Genomic DNA, 16,143 nt, shown 5'->3' with positions numbered 1-16,143 from the left:
CTTAGAATTTTCCAGACAGTCCTACTGTGGTACCTCATGAGGTTCTCCTTGGAATTCCTTCAGCAATTTTTGATAGTATCACGACTAGGGAATTGTACCAAATTTATATCATATTGTGTTACGATGTTATAATATGTTTCTATAACATATTATGTTTTGCACTAAATGCAGGTTGATGTTAAAAAGTAAAACTATAACAAAAAAATCACTGGTCCGATCAAGATAATAACTTATTCTTTTATAATTAATTATATCAAAATTATAGCAAAATGTGATGTGAATTTCAGCTTCAACATCAATAGTTTCTATCAAAATGTGATACAATTTTGTAACATTGTTGTCTAAATGTCGAAGAATTAAAACTAAATTATATGACAATGAGTTTTCAGACATCTTTTATTACATAATGATGATATTATTGAGTGCTCAAGTGAGTTCTATTTAAAAAAAAACACCAAGGACGTTGAACATGATTATATCACTAAGGGTATGCGGTATACCGAAAAGTTTCGCCAAATACACCTCGAAACGAAATTCCGCGGAATTCCACGGAATTCAACTAGGCGATATTTATGATTTTGAATTTCGTTTCGTTTCGTCAAAATCTAAAAATTTCGCCTTCAAAAAATATAATGTGACGAAATTTAACGGAATTCCGCGGAATGGCTAATAAATTTCGAAAACAAGTTCATAGTGTAAATGTCCATATCATCTATCGGAGATCTTGCTAGAATCAAGTTACTGAAAAGTGTTATACAATCATTTCGAGTACCGTAATCCGGGTAATCCGGGGTCAAATTGATCACTTTAAAACAACTTTTGCGGGTAACATTAGTGGAATTCCAAATATTGCCAAAAGAATTTCTGTAAAATCAGTACCCAGTTGATCTCCATGGAACCACGTGACAGAATTTTGTTCAACAAATTTAAACTTAAGTTAAATAACTCCAAATATCAAAAAATTGGAAATGCCACTTTGGGGCGAAATTGATCAGTATACAATTAAGTATCGGTTGGGAAGGAAAATTTCCTTGTCCGCTTAATTTTGCCCTTCTAAAACCTAATAACGCGTTTAAAATCTTACAACTAGTGAATTTATTACAATAAATGCAAAATAAAATTTTGAAATTTCCCCTTAAACGCCGAAAGGTAGGCAATTTCATTTGAAATAAGTGATTTCTGTCACAATAAATGACTATTTCAACATAAAATGAACTTTTTTATAACTATTTCATGTTCTTATTAGCTACATGACTTTCCAACCAAGGCTCCACAAAAATGTTAAAACAGAGAATTTACGGGAAGTCCTATTAGCAAACGATTGTTTAGTAGTCATGATTTCACCTAAAAGAGTAATACCTTGCAAATTCCTAAAACAAATAAGGCAAAACTAACTTTTTTCTAAAAAAATAATATTCCACTCATCTCTAGACATCTACGAACCAGAGCGTTCATGATTAACAAAAATTTTAATCATGATTAATCATTGATGATTAAAATTCCAACTTCGGTGATTATTGATTATGATTAATGATTAATTTGATTTTTTGGATGATTAATGGTTATGATTAATGATTAAAATTAATTTTAACTGTGATTATTGATTATGATTAATGATTAAAAATGGCTCATTGATAAAAAATCATGAATAATCATGATTAATCAATCACAAAAAACTAGAAATGATTAAAATATATTTGTTGCTTAAAATATTTTTGAAGTTCCAAAAGTAAAAGGTAACTCTGTCTGGGAGATTTTTAAGAAAAGAATCATAAATTATATTATTTAGACCAGCATTTGAGCCAATTCAAATTGGATCATATATTTTGTATGGTGAATCATTTATGATGATGAATGATTAATGATTGATTAATGTTTTTTTCTTATGATTATGATTACTGATTAATGATTAAATTGTGAAATCAGTGTGATTAAGATTAATGATTAATGATTACATGAGATTTTATTGTGATTATGATTAATGATTTTTGATTAATCTTAATCATTAATCATTAATCATGATTAAATTTATGATTAATCATTAACGCTCTGCTACGAACCCGATAACGTAAAAAGATTAAGATCATTACGACGCTTAAGAGTTCCTAATATGGAATTACAATGTAGTACCCGAATGATCAATTTCACCCCGCTGATCAATTTAACCCCGGTTTACGGTATCGAGAATCAAACCAGTGCCAGCCTGAAAGTCTCTATAAGAGAAAATAAATCTCGAATATACCTCCGTAACACACTTGTCACAGAAGAGCCATGGTTGCGCAGGTTATTGCGCAGGAGTCACTGTAACTTACTTCTTACAAATTAACACTTACTTGCTAGAAGTAAGTCACAGTGGCTTCCGCGCAACAAAAACCTGTGCCGCCGTGACTTTTCTACGACAAGTGTGTTACTTGGGAGGATGATGATGATGGATCCAAATGTAAAAAAAATCTTACTTTAGATTCCCGATAAGAACTTTCAGAAGAGTAACAGGAATAGATGATATATGATGTGGGATTAGGGCAGTTCAGACCTTAAACATGTCAAAAATTCAAAGCTCCCATATGTTCATTACAATTCTTGGTGCAAAACTAGAGTCCTGTCAAATTTTCAGCCATTTTGGTGGTGATTTAATGGAGGCCCAAAAGTAAAATATGTTTATATGGGAATTACTAGGGACAATTTTCAAAAAAGATTCTCCGCTCTGTAGGGCATCAACACATGGATGAATTCATAAGGTCAAAGTCAAATTGAATTCTTCAGACTGCAATGATGAATGTTGCCGAAGACCGCAACTCGTTTCGACTCACGAGACAGAAGTAATTAATTAATATCCATCCGTGCGTGCTTGAACAGAAGACCACAGCTCGATCGAGACGCTTCACGCAATCATAGTATGCGTGTTATCTTCTTGCACACCTTGCAGGACATCCTGTATAAAGATGCGCATACGAGTGAGTATGTGTTTAATACATTTTTATCCCACATTGTGGGATATACTAGCAATATCTCTATAAAAAAAATGGAAATCCCAGAAGAAATCGAATAAGACTCATTTGGTTTGTTCCATGGAAAAGTTTATGGTGAAATCCTTTTGAAATAGTTTAAATTTCCACTGGAACTCATGAAAAAGATTCACCATTAAAGCGAGGAATAGACCTCAAATGAATTCACTCAAGTAATATCCGTTCAGTACATTATTTTCCCTTTTTAAAGGAATTCCAAAACTTTATTTTTTTAGAGTTAATTTAGGAGTTTGTAGCATTATTGTTAAAGTTTTTCAAGTGCATCTGCAGGGTCATGAAAGTCTCTTAAATAAAGACAAATCAATCAATCAGCATCTGCAGGGGTTCATGCCGATGTTTTTTGACGAATTTATTTAAAGACTTTCAGGTATGCTTTGAAAATGCCAAAAGGTAGGATGAGCACGACAAATGATAACTCCGCTATGTGCCCAGCCAACTTTTACACTAAAGAAACTCACTAAACAGTTGAAGTTGCTGTGTAGAGTCCAATTTCGTGTTAAGAATTCGCTTATGAAAGTTCTTGAGCGATTCCTGGCAAAAACATTCTACAAAGACTGCATTCTGAATTGTCATTCCTTCAGAATTGCGTACTGCGATCGAAGAAAAACGGTTTCTTGAGCGATTCAGACAAGGAATTTCTCATGCATCATGATAGGCCGGAAAATTTCTTCTGAACTGTAAACGGTCCTTAAACCATAACCTTCTGCTATTTGAAACATTCCATGAAATTGCGAATGAAATAATCAAAGATCGCCTTGGTAATCGCGACGTTTAATCAGGACGATCATTAACCAGCTGCTCACACTGTTAAGTGTATACCCCTATTAAATTCGATAGAAAGACGTTTGTTAGCTGGATCTCATCAGGTTATTCTCCAACACACTCTGGACTAGTGAAACATTTTTTTATGCATAAGGCCGATACAAATATTTAATTTGTTTTATGTGTTCCCCCCCTCCCTTCAAAAATCCTAAAATATTGAAGGGGCGAAAAAAAACATGGCGGCCCATAACTCCATTTTCAATAGAAAAAAAGTTACAAGCAAATTTTTTTCAAAAGTTCAAACATATTTTTTCAATAGTTGGTATAATTTTTAATATTCAATAAAAAATATGAAAAAAAAATGGTTTTTTAATTTTTTTGTTCATTTATTTTAGCAAAATAACTCCCAAGTTAGTTTATTTTGGGACCTAATGTTCTGAATTGATAGACCTGAAGGTTGAACACTAGTATGGGACACACTTGTATGGAAAAAATAAATCCTCGCTCCAGTCGACTTTTTAGATCCCATTTAGGTCCCATATGAACTGTACAAAATTTCAGCGCAATCGGTGAAACTATAATTTAGCGCAAGCGGTTCAAAGTTTTCATAGGATTTACTATGGGAAAAGTTACACATTCAAACATAAAATCCCAGAGGTCGCCCCTTATCTCCTTAATTCAAATTGATCAACGCTTCTTGTAGAAAAATCATTTATGAAACTTTCCTTCGAAGACCGCAAAACGATTGGATGCTTGTGGAAAAAGTTATTGATTTATTACCGATTAGTGATCCAACGAACGGCTTTTTGTTTTGTTTTATTAGCAGCACTGTAGCTGCTGCCTTGGATGCTGCTGTTTCTGGGGGTGGTGATGCCACCCGACACCCCATCCCGAGCAGGAATGAATAACTGACACATAACTGGAGCATACCAAAGTCAGGTATCATACAAAAACTAGGTATTGGTCGGTTGTCCAGGTATTGAAAATAACTTATTTTGGTATTTTGTAGGTATTGATAGAATACCTCAAGGAGTTATTATTTTGGTTTTGAGGACTGATTGAGGTATTATTCAATTATGGAAAAATCACTATTTGTATGGAAAAATCACCGATTATTATTTAGGTATTACCATACCTGAAGTCATTATTCGCGTGTTATGCACAGGAAACACATCAGTTATTATTTAAGGTATTTTACCTCTTATGCAGGGCTTCTTAATACCTCATTCAGGTTGTAGGTATTCGGTTTTCCATACCTGAGTTTGTTATTCTTCAGCTATTTTCTCCTGCTCGGGATGCAGCAACGACAACAGCAGTGCTGCTGATAAAACAAAACAAAAAGCCGTTCGTTGGATCACTAATCGGAAATAAATCAATAACTTTTTCCACGAGCATCCAATTGTTTTGCGGTCTGCGAAGGGAAGTTTCATAAATGATTTTTCTACAAGAAGCATTGATCGATTTGAATTAAGGAGACAAGGGGCGACCTCTGGGAATTTTTATCTGAGGGTGTAACTTTTCCCATAGTAAATCCTATGAAAACTTTGAACCGCTTGCGCTAAATTATAGTTTCACCGATTGCGCTGAAATTTTGCACAGTTCATATGAGACCTAAATGGAATCGAAAAAGTCAACTGGAGCGAGAATTTGATGTTTTTCCCATACTATTGAACACACACCTAGACACACACTGGTTTTACTGGGTATTTTCTGAGAAATTCAAGCATCTATCAACTTTTTTGAAGGTTTTTGATTACAAGCTTTCTCCAGAAGTTACGCTATCCACAGAGCTTGATGGTGAACATCTAGTTTATGTTTCTTATCATATGCTTCAGAATTATGATAAACAATCGGAATTAGAACATCTTATAGAGATTTTGATTCCGGCGCTGAAGGTTTGGGAATTAAAACGCAATTTTTAGATTTCCCCAACATTTCTATAGGATTATCGGTGTCTGCACTACTGAACATTGGATATTTAGATGTTAAGTGAAACGTAGCGGTTTTTCTTAATTTCACTTAATTAAGCAATGGTTTTCTTTGCACTACACCTCTAGTAGAGGTACCGTTTGGTTTGAAGATGGTGGCTCGTTTGTAGTTCGAGCATTTTATAACATCATCGCAATGACGCAACGTATTTATTAATCGTTGAAGCAATCTTATTAATGGTTATTAATGTTATTGGTGGAAGTTTCAATATCTGTGGTTAAAAATTGTAAAAAAATAGGATCTGGGACAATTTAGGCAGGAGGGCCTAAGGGTACTTTGCGCGCTAACACGGTCAACTTTGCACCAATTGACTTGATTGTTCGCATGCAGGGAGATGTGCACAATATCTAGTCACGTACAAAATTTCAAGTAAACTGGCCCCCCTGTCCAAATGGTCTAACACCCAACTGTAGCAAATGAAGTCTAGGGGATGAAAGTCTCAAGGGAAACACAATTCACGCCATCAGTAGGAAAAACTGCAAATTTGCAAAAAAATGATATAACTGCAAATTCCGCGGATTTTTTACAAAAAAATCGTTTCGTTTCGTAAAATACCGAGTGAATTCTGATTTCGTATCGATCTCACGAAACATTTTTGAATTTCGTCTCGTTTCGTACCGCATCTCATAAAAAAATTCATATACCGTTTCGTTTCGTATCGCTTTGAAAAAATCCCATACCGCATACCCTTATATATCACAATGAGTTTCAAATATCACGATTTGAATAATTGTAAAAAGTTATATTTTTTACAATTTTCTAGTCAGGATTCTTCTAAGAATTCTACTGATGTCAATCCAAGAATTTCACAGGGTGTCCCTTGGCTTATGTCGGGATTCCTTCGTTAGTCCAGCTGATATTCCTACATGAATGTTCACTGATTTTCCTGCGGGGCTTTTTCCAGCAGTGTCTACAGGATCATTTCTAGGAATGTATACAGAGATTTGGGTAGGGATTTCTCCAAAAATTTCCAATCATTCATCTAGAACCATTCCATGGATAAATCCTGGAATCTTCCTAGAGACTCTTTCAGAAATTCCTGCTGATATTCCTCCAAAAATTCTACAAGGCTTTTATTCAGGGTTATATCTTCGATTATTTTTCCAGAGTTTACTCAAACAATTTATCGAGAAATTCTTCTGAGGATTTTCCAGAATTGCGTTATATGCGTATTTCTCAGGAATACATCTTGTTATTTCTAAGGAATGTCTTTGGTATTGTTTCAGAAATTTCTCCTATGATTGCTTTTCTAAAAGCTGCTGAGATTGTTCTAAAAATGTTTGCCGCTAGGAATTTTCCTGGAGTTCTTGCTAAAATGTCGCAAGCCATTTTTGCTGAAATTCCTCTAGGAATTGCTCCATATATGCCGCCCGGACATTTTCAGCAATTCCTCTGTGGATTTCGCAAACAACTTCATCTGAAATTCAAACAGGCATTTCTTTACAGATTTCGATAGGAACTCATCCAATGATTCTTCTAGAAATTCTCCATTGATTTATCAATTATTTCCTTTATGGATGATTCTGGGGATTGCAATAAGGATTCCTTCAGAAATTCTTCAAAACATTTATCCGGGAACTCCTCTACACGTTACTACTGCAATAACTTACAAGATTCCTTGAGAAATTCCTGTAGGATATCGTCCTGTTATTCTTCTGATAATTTATCCAGGATTTACTAAGTATTCCTCCAGATATTTCACCAGGATTTCTCCAGTGATTCCTCATGGGATTTTTAGAGGTTTCTTTAGTACTTCTTACGAAGAGATTTCCTAAAAGATTTTTCCAATGATTCTATTCAGGTTTTCTTTTAGGAATTTTGCTCATTATTGTGATAAGCATGCTTTTCATTTACTAGCGCCAACTGCTCCTGGTTTGTGGTATGTGTGATGGACACGCAGGTGAAGATGTTTCCGACCCAGAACTCTCTGGAAATTTAAGCGCCAAGGTATCGGAAACGAAGTCAGTTCGGGAAGAACAAAACATGTCAAATAGACTTGAAGAGGTTTTTTAAACCATTATTAAATCAAATGAAAGGTACTCGGTTCTATGACGGTAGTCAAAATCTCAAGAAGACTGATTGGTCATCAAAATGTTATTTAGATGGGGAAGGGTTTTGGGGGTTAAATCCCTCCCATTGTCGATGTTCCATACACTTGGCGCCCCTCCGCCTATTGATGAAATGAGGAAAAACCCCTCCCATGTCGCCTTTTCCATGCACGAGCCTGCCAGAAAGTTTCAGAAGACATTTTTGGACGTTGCAGAAGGATTCAAAGGCTCTCTTGTAAACTTTTGGGAACCAAAGGAAGGTTTTCAGAGGCGTTCAATCAATGGGTCTCAGACCTTTTCAGAGAGGTCGATTTTACGAGACTCAGGTGAGCTGTAGGAAGATTCCAGGGGGTTCAACGCGTTTCTCGGCATTTCATGAGGCTTCAGTAGGGTCTTATTGGACTTCACTTGGCCTTATGTGAGCTTTAGGGGGATTTCAGAAGGCTTCGGAGGCATTTCAAGGGGTGCCAAAGCATATAAGGACGTTTCAGGGATTTTAGACAGGTTTCAGGTGAACTTCAGGGGGCTTTCAAGGGGGTATCGGCAGCGTTTAAGCTGCATTTTTCGAATAACTGTCCATAAATTGAAAAGAGAGATTTAAAGTGTGCACCACAGCTTCCAATCGATAAACTAAGTACTCCGTTACCACGCAGCTCAACGCAACTCATTGATTATTTCTCAGCAGAATGTATCGGGAAAATTTCTGACCAGTCCCGACGAAATCTACCAGACGATAGCTACCGGGGTTACTTTTGAAATGCGGGGCTACCTTGGACACTTTTGTACATGGAATTTTCAAATTCAAAATATGGTTCAAATCCAAAGACATCAATTTGGGACTGTTATGAAGCAATATGTTCCTCTTCATTTGGTTGAAATAGTTTTTAAGCAGACCCGTTATTGCTTGTCAGGACGTGCAAAACAACGAATAAACCAAAAAATATATATCACGTATCAGAACATTTGCCCTGTAAGCATTATTTCTTCAGTTCATACATATCAAAGGGTTGATCAATTCATCCAAGATGTATCAACATAGCATATACAATCAAATATTTGTATCGTTATACACTATAAATGACCGTTTCAGATAAATAAAGAATTGATGGTCTCTATTTTCAGGCTCCCTACTAACAAAAGTAGCTGCATAAAAGCTTATGCAGCAAACACTTATGAAAGAAAGCTCTTTTACACTCTTATGCAGCAAAAATGATAGTTGGGCTGTCTATATTACAATATCACGCTGATCATAATACCAAAGGTAGCACAATACCATCTAAAAACGTATTTTTTTTTTTTTTTGAAATCATGTTACAGTAATGGTACAAAGTAATTTTCTTAATAACCCTGGAATTTAAAATGCAGGTTTGTTATAGTTGAAAATGTCCAAAGTAGCCCCCATCCGATTCTATATGAGATGTGTCCGATTGGTGTATGAACAACTTTTTAGCTTACTGATGGATTAAGTTCAAATTTTGCATACATCCTACATACATACTCACGATTATTTTGTGTAATATATAAAAATGCAGTGGCATACGTGGGACCGCGCATAACTTGCGAACGGCAGGTCCGATTTAGGTCGTCGTAGTTTTATTCTGTTAGTTTTCACCCAAGAAAGGTTTATGAGGCAAAAAACGTTGAGAAATTGTGGTTTTTTTGAAAATCGATTTTCCATACACTTTGACCGGGGACTTGGTCTTGGCTAGAAACTTGAAACGTCAAAAAAACGCAGTATGCAAGACAAAGTTTGCCGGGTACAGCTAGTTTTGTGTAAAAATGCTGGAAATCCATTTATATTTCTGGGAGTTATAATGTCATGATGTTGCGACATCATGAAAAAGTGTAAAAAGAAGCCCCGCACGACGGTACGGGTATTGGATGGTGAGCATCTTGAAATTTCTTTTGCCAGACCTATGATGGGCTCTTAGACAAATGAGTGGAACGCTTTATTGGTTAAAGACGTTCAATAGAATTTCTTCGAGAAACCCTGGATTCATGGATCATTGGATCATTGGATCATTGGGAAAGTCATAAATTTAATTTTTGGTGAAATTTCTTTTGGGAATTTTCGACGGAAATATTAAGCAAAATCGTAGAGTAAATTCTGATTCTAAAAATTTCGAAAAATAAAGTTTGCAGCACTTCAAGTGGAAGCTTCGATCAAGTGCCAATTGACAACATGAATTGCATTTTTTTATGAAACCGTCAGCTAAAATTGTATGTTCTTCACTGTCGTAGCGAATCTCGTTGTAAAATGTGTGGCTTATAGTTTTATGGGCCTGAGTTTTAGACGTCCACACAGTGGGGCGGATTCACAGAAAATGAGACATCATAAATATTTAAAAAAAAAATAATTAAAAAGTTACACCGTAAAAAAAGATTGGTTTCAAACGGTCTTTGTTTATTTGAAAAACTTTCAATAATCCCGTGATCCCGTTGTGTTTCTTATGTGCTTCGATGGTGTATGCGATCATGTTATTTTTTTTGGTTTCATTTCGGGTCCTGAACGACTGTGCAAAATTTGAGCGCAATCAATTATACCTACACTTTACGCATCGCGATTTGAATGTGTATGGAATTTTATGCGGAAAAACTCACTTTTTTGAATTTTTCCAAAAAAAAGATTTAAATTCTTCTGAAAGTTTGTAATCGATTACGTAAAATTATAGCCTCAGACGTCCTGAAAAACTTTATCGAAGACCGCAAAGCGACCAAAGTCTTGTGGCAAAAGTTATAACATGCTCATTGTCTGAAGACGCTTAACATTTAACATGTAAAAAAATAACATTAACAATAAAATCTTAACTTTAAGCGTGAATTACCAAGCGTTTAACTTAACTCACAAGCGTCGGCAATTCTTCAACGACATTGGTTGTTTAGCATATGACAATTTTGAGCAAAATCACAGTTAACAACAAGTTCACGCAATAAGGTATCTGATTCAGATAGACGAAAACTGTCGTTTCGTTGTGAATTTAGGTAACGCACACTTTTGTTTACCTGTGAATATAGCCTAGAATGGGGTCAAAACCCTATGTGCTGCTATTTTTGCCTTTCTCGTACACCAATGTGTACCGAAAGGCTATATGTTCACTCCAAAAACCAAAATTTGATAGAGCCCCCGGAAGGGTCAAGTGTTATATACCAATCGACTCAGCTCGACCAATTGAGGTGATGTCTGTGTGTGTGTATGTATGTATGTGTGTGTGTATGTGTGTGTACAAATAAACTCACATCACTTTTTGGCAGTAAACCTCAACCGATTTCAATGACCAACGGTTCATTCGACGCGGAATCTGGTCCCATTGTTTCCTATTGAAAATGGTTCGGATCGGTCCAGCGGTTCCCGAGTTATGGCCATTTAGGTGTTCCGGACGGGTATCCCAGGAAGGGGCCAGATATGAAAACGCTACAAACCCATCCATGCGACACATCAAACTACGGCATTTTCGATAACTTGATGAATGGTCACCATGAAAATGGTCTCAGACCATATCTGAACCGGTAATGTCCCAGAACCGGTTCCGGGTGTTCCGCCGGAAGTAGTCAAACATAAAAATGAACTAAACCCATGCTTGCAACATATCAAACCGCGGCTTTTTTGATAACCTGATTAACAGTAAGCAGGAAAACAGATCTCAGATCATATCGGAACCGTTAGTGTTGCGGAACCGGTTCCAGATGTCCCGCTGGAGGTGACCAAGTATAAAGTTAACCAAACCCATGCATACGATAGGTATATCAAATGGTGGCTTTTTTGATATCCTGATGAACAGTAAGCAGGAAAATATTCTCATAACATATTTGAACCGGTAGTGATCTGGAACCGGTTCCAGGTATCCCGCCAGAAGTAGCCAAATATAAAAGTGAACTAAACCCATGCATGCGACATATCAAAGCGCGGCTTTTCGATAACCTTATGAACCGTAAGCAAGAAAATATTCTCAAAACATATCTGAATCTGTAGTAATCCGGAACCGGTTCCGGGTGTCCTGCCAGAAATGGCCATATATGAAAGTAAACCCAACCCGTGAAAGCGACACATCAAATCTGTTTTTTTTTTCGATAACCTGATAGGATCAGACAACATCAGAAAATACCGGTACTGTTACGGAATCTATTCCAGGTGCCCCGCCGAAAGTAAGCAAATATAAAAGTGAACCAAACCCATGCATGCGATACATCAAATCGCGGCTTTTTAGGTATCTTGATTTAGCAAAAGATAGTTTCCGATCATATTTAGGACTACCGGTAGTGTTCATAGCAACTACCGCAACCGATTACGGATGTTCCATTGAAAATGGTCAAACGTAAAGGAGAACCAACCCATGAATGCGACACATTAAATTACTTTTTAGGTAGCCTGATGAACGGTTAACAAGAAAAAATCATAGACCATACTTTGGAAAACCAATAGTGTGCCGAAACCGGTTCCAGGTGACTCACCGGAAGTGGTCAAATATAGAATGGAACCAAACGTATGCACGCAGCATATTAACGCGAAGAACGGTCAGCGCAAGAAAATAGTCTCAGGCCATATTCAAGACTACCGGTAGTGCTCCGGAACAAGTTTCGAGTATCTCGCCAGAACTGGCGAATTGCAAAAATGAACCACACTTATGCATGCGGTACATCAATTCGCGATATTTTAGGAAAACTTATTAACACTTTGCATGGAGCTAGTCTAAGACCACATCAGGAACAATCGGTACAAGCCCGGAACTGGTTCTGGGTGTTCATGCATACCCATGCAGGCGATACATCAAATCGTGGTGTTTAGGTAACCTAATGAACATTAGTAATGAAATATAGTCTCAGACTATATTTGGGAGACCCGGGAGTGCTCCGGAACCAGTTCGGGGTACCCCACCGAAAGTGATCAAATGTACCATGTGACACATCAAACCACGGCTTTTTTAATAACCTGAGGAACGGTTAGCTAAAAAATAGGCTAGTATGGTATGAAAATGAACGCTCACGGCGCACGCCGCGTTTTTGCTCTTGTTTAACGTTTAGTCACTACCACCGTCTAGCTAGCCGTGAAGAGATCTCACCAAATCACACAATTTCAGATTCCTGAGGTGTCAATATACAGTAGGATGAGGTTTGGTAAAATTTAAAATTAATCGCATCAACCCCTAACAAAGGTTTTAAAATTCCCTTTTGTGTCTAAAATTACTTGATAAAATTTTTATGCAATTGGTTTCACCCTCGCGCACTGTAATGTGGTTGAAGTTTGTATAGGAAATTCCACATGCTTGCATTTTTTGTCAAATTTTTCATGAATGTTGTAACCTATGATATGATAATAAAATATAGCCTTAAGTGTGCCTGCAAATATGTTGCAACAAGTGAACGGCCGCTGTTATAGATGGTTGCGGGTCATTTGGCTGAACGCCATTTGGTCGAATGCCATTTGGCCGAACGCGGTGATGCTGATGAACCTAAGTGATCTTGCCACTTCCTATATCAGTATAACTCGAAAGAACAGCCATTGATTCAAAGAAAGAAAAATCTCTGACAAAAAAAATCCCAGTTTCAACGTCAACTAACCCCTTGATGAAAAAACTTGAAAGAATTACTTATGATTAAATAAGAAGGAAATATTTCTGATGATCATATTGGCAGCTAGAATGTTATCCAGAGTTTGCCCACGCCTCCAAATCCTTTTTATAATAATTCAGCCAAACGGCATTCGGCCAAACGGCTTTCGGCTAAATGGCCGGACACCGCTATGAAAATATAGCGACTGGCCGTTGGTTTTCGGCAATATCTCTTAAACGGTAAGAGATTCCGTTCAGGCGTCAAAAACAAAAGGAAGAACATTAGTTTTTGCGCTTAGAAAATTTTTGTTAAAAATAATCTATGATACAGACGGTACTTTTATCAGTATTTTTAGACGTTTTTTCTCTATGGTTAAGAATTTTTTTCACAGTGTATTTTATTGGATTGCTGAGATAATTAGGCACCGATTTCATTAAAAAAAAGTTGGTTTTACGATACATAGTTTTTGAGATATCATTGTTGGAAGTTTGGGGCGTATTTCAAAATTTTGAAAAATCTGAAATTTTATCTAGTGTTTCCCGGATATTGTCCACTATGATTTTTTTTTGAATTCTATATGATCATATATCCGCGATCTCTAGCACTGGTGAAATTTTCATTGAAATCGGAAACCCTTCGGCCCAAACCTGTTCGGTAAAAAAATCCCCTGCTGAAAAAACCGCAAAGCGATCTGTAATTGTGTAAAAAGTTAAATCTTAGCTTGTAAAGCATTGTCCAGTTAGAATCCGGACGCAGATAATCACTTATATCTCAGAGGTGGAATAACAAACAGAAAAGGTGAAGCCCTCAAAACAAAGATAATTTACTGTAGTTTCATGGAAAAATATCATTAAAATTATTTAATTTAATTTTTAATACATTTTCTCACTTTTTCTGTGATTACTTCCTTAAAAATCTGCACAATGGTAGTAAATTTTAACATCAACCCCTTCGACGGATTTGTTTAACAATCAGTTCATCTCTGTAGTGTCCAGAGACCTTCTACCAATCTGATCAGGATTCCAAAGAAACTTTGCCAAATATTTCTCTTCTTGCGAAATTAAGGGCTATTCAGTGAATTCCAAAGAAGCGAAATTTGAGTGTTTTTTCGTTAATAAAAACTATTCAACAGTAATGACACCACTACACATCTCAGGCTGTCGTGATAGCTCACCAAATTAGATCAAACCTCTACAGACCCCTTGTGTGCATTTTTGAAAAGCAGCACGCGATTCCTGAGGTTATCATCTTTGGACACATTTTGTGTCAAAATCGTGATGTGAGAAAACGATGTCCAGAGCTCGAACTTCCTGGCAAATCTTGGAATTCCAAGCAGACTTATCCATGAACATAAACTTCAATCTTCCTTGGGCACTTCCTCATGGCATGGTTAACAACATCTGTGCACATCACACATAATGGTTATGGAGACATTAACATTTTTCGCGACTGTCGTACCTGACCACGCTTAATTTTCAGCGTGTTTGTGCAAGATTTTTTTCCTTCACTTATCTTCAATCTGAAATAACTTTTCACTCGTAGCAAGAAAATCGATGAAATTTTCACCATCAATAGAGGACTTGTTTATGATCAGACTGCTGTGAAAAAATATGATTATGATCATTGAGAGCGTCACAATAAATTATCCTTTGCGTCCGGGTTCTAACTGGACAATGCTTTAAGTATCGTCTTGATATTGTTTGGCCTCCAGTGTTAGTGAAGGTGCTCAAGAAGTCAACCGAAAATGCTGATATATTTCAGCTCTGCTCATACGTTGAACATAACGTCGGACTATGTCCCATCAATAATTTTTGAGTCAATGTAATGATGGCTTTGATAAAATGCTTGCTTTTCTTATAAAGTATCAGGATTCAAAACACTTTGGCTTACGTCGGCGGAAAGATTGTGAGAACATATTCAACGAGAAAGGCACTATCACCACTAGGTAGATTAATTTGGGTTTTTTATTCTTCAATCACTTAACCTAATTTACAGCTCTTTTGTCCACTAGGGCACTGCGTGAGACGTTCCAATTGGCGGCTGCACTTACACTTCGTACAGCGCCTCAATGTATTCTATTCTAATTGTAGTATATCGAACTGGTTGCCGTTGCGCTGCTGTCACTTTTCTACCCTGTCCATGGTAGAATGATAAGCACGAGGATGTTGATGTGTGGCTCTTGTTCCTTCTTCAGTTCGATTGGGGGTCTGTTATGAGTTGCCGTTGGCCGATATCCAAGTCTCCGGGTCCGTTAGAGCATTTACTCAGAAGAGGGTCAGGTGTCAGCTGCTCGAAAAATTGCAACTTCCGGGGCAGGGATCAAACCCATGACCATCCACTTATGAAGTGAACGTGTAGCCACTACGCTACGGGCTTCGGCAATGTGCTGCTATTGTTGCATATAACTTTGTTAGCTTTTTACAAAATTTCTTTAAAAAACTTCATCTACAATGATTCTATACACGTCATTTGATTTTGGCTACAGATTAAAAAAATATAATTCATCTCAGTGTGGTGTATAACCCATCACCTTTACTACAAAAAGTTACACCTTTGAAAATTACTTCAAAAATTATGAAACTCTTCCGAAGACACAAAATGGCTACACTCAATAGATTGTCGCAAAACCCAATGTCCAATGCGGGCCAGGGAGACATCTACACATACCGGACCTGATACTCTACATATTGATCCCATAAATACATGAGCCGGGACCTACGGGCTTAGTTTTCATCCGAAGGAAGGCGTGATCAGAACTTTGCATCTCAAAA

At 36.8% G+C, this 16,143-nt stretch overlaps 1 long non-coding RNA gene across 4 annotated transcripts in view; it reads right to left on the bottom strand.

Annotated features, from left to right (window-relative positions):
* The window catches only part of LOC134288283 (uncharacterized), a 585,889-nt gene that overhangs the window by 386,042 nt on the left and 183,704 nt on the right, over window positions 1–16,143 (bottom strand). The gene's annotated exons all lie outside the window — the stretch shown is intronic.

Source organism: Aedes albopictus, chromosome 2 (genome assembly GCF_035046485.1).
Source record: "Aedes albopictus strain Foshan chromosome 2, AalbF5, whole genome shotgun sequence".
In the NCBI taxonomy this organism is placed as follows: domain Eukaryota; kingdom Metazoa; phylum Arthropoda; class Insecta; order Diptera; family Culicidae; genus Aedes; species Aedes albopictus.
Note: the sequence above shows the minus strand (reverse complement) of the source record. Positions and strands in the feature narration are given on the sequence as shown.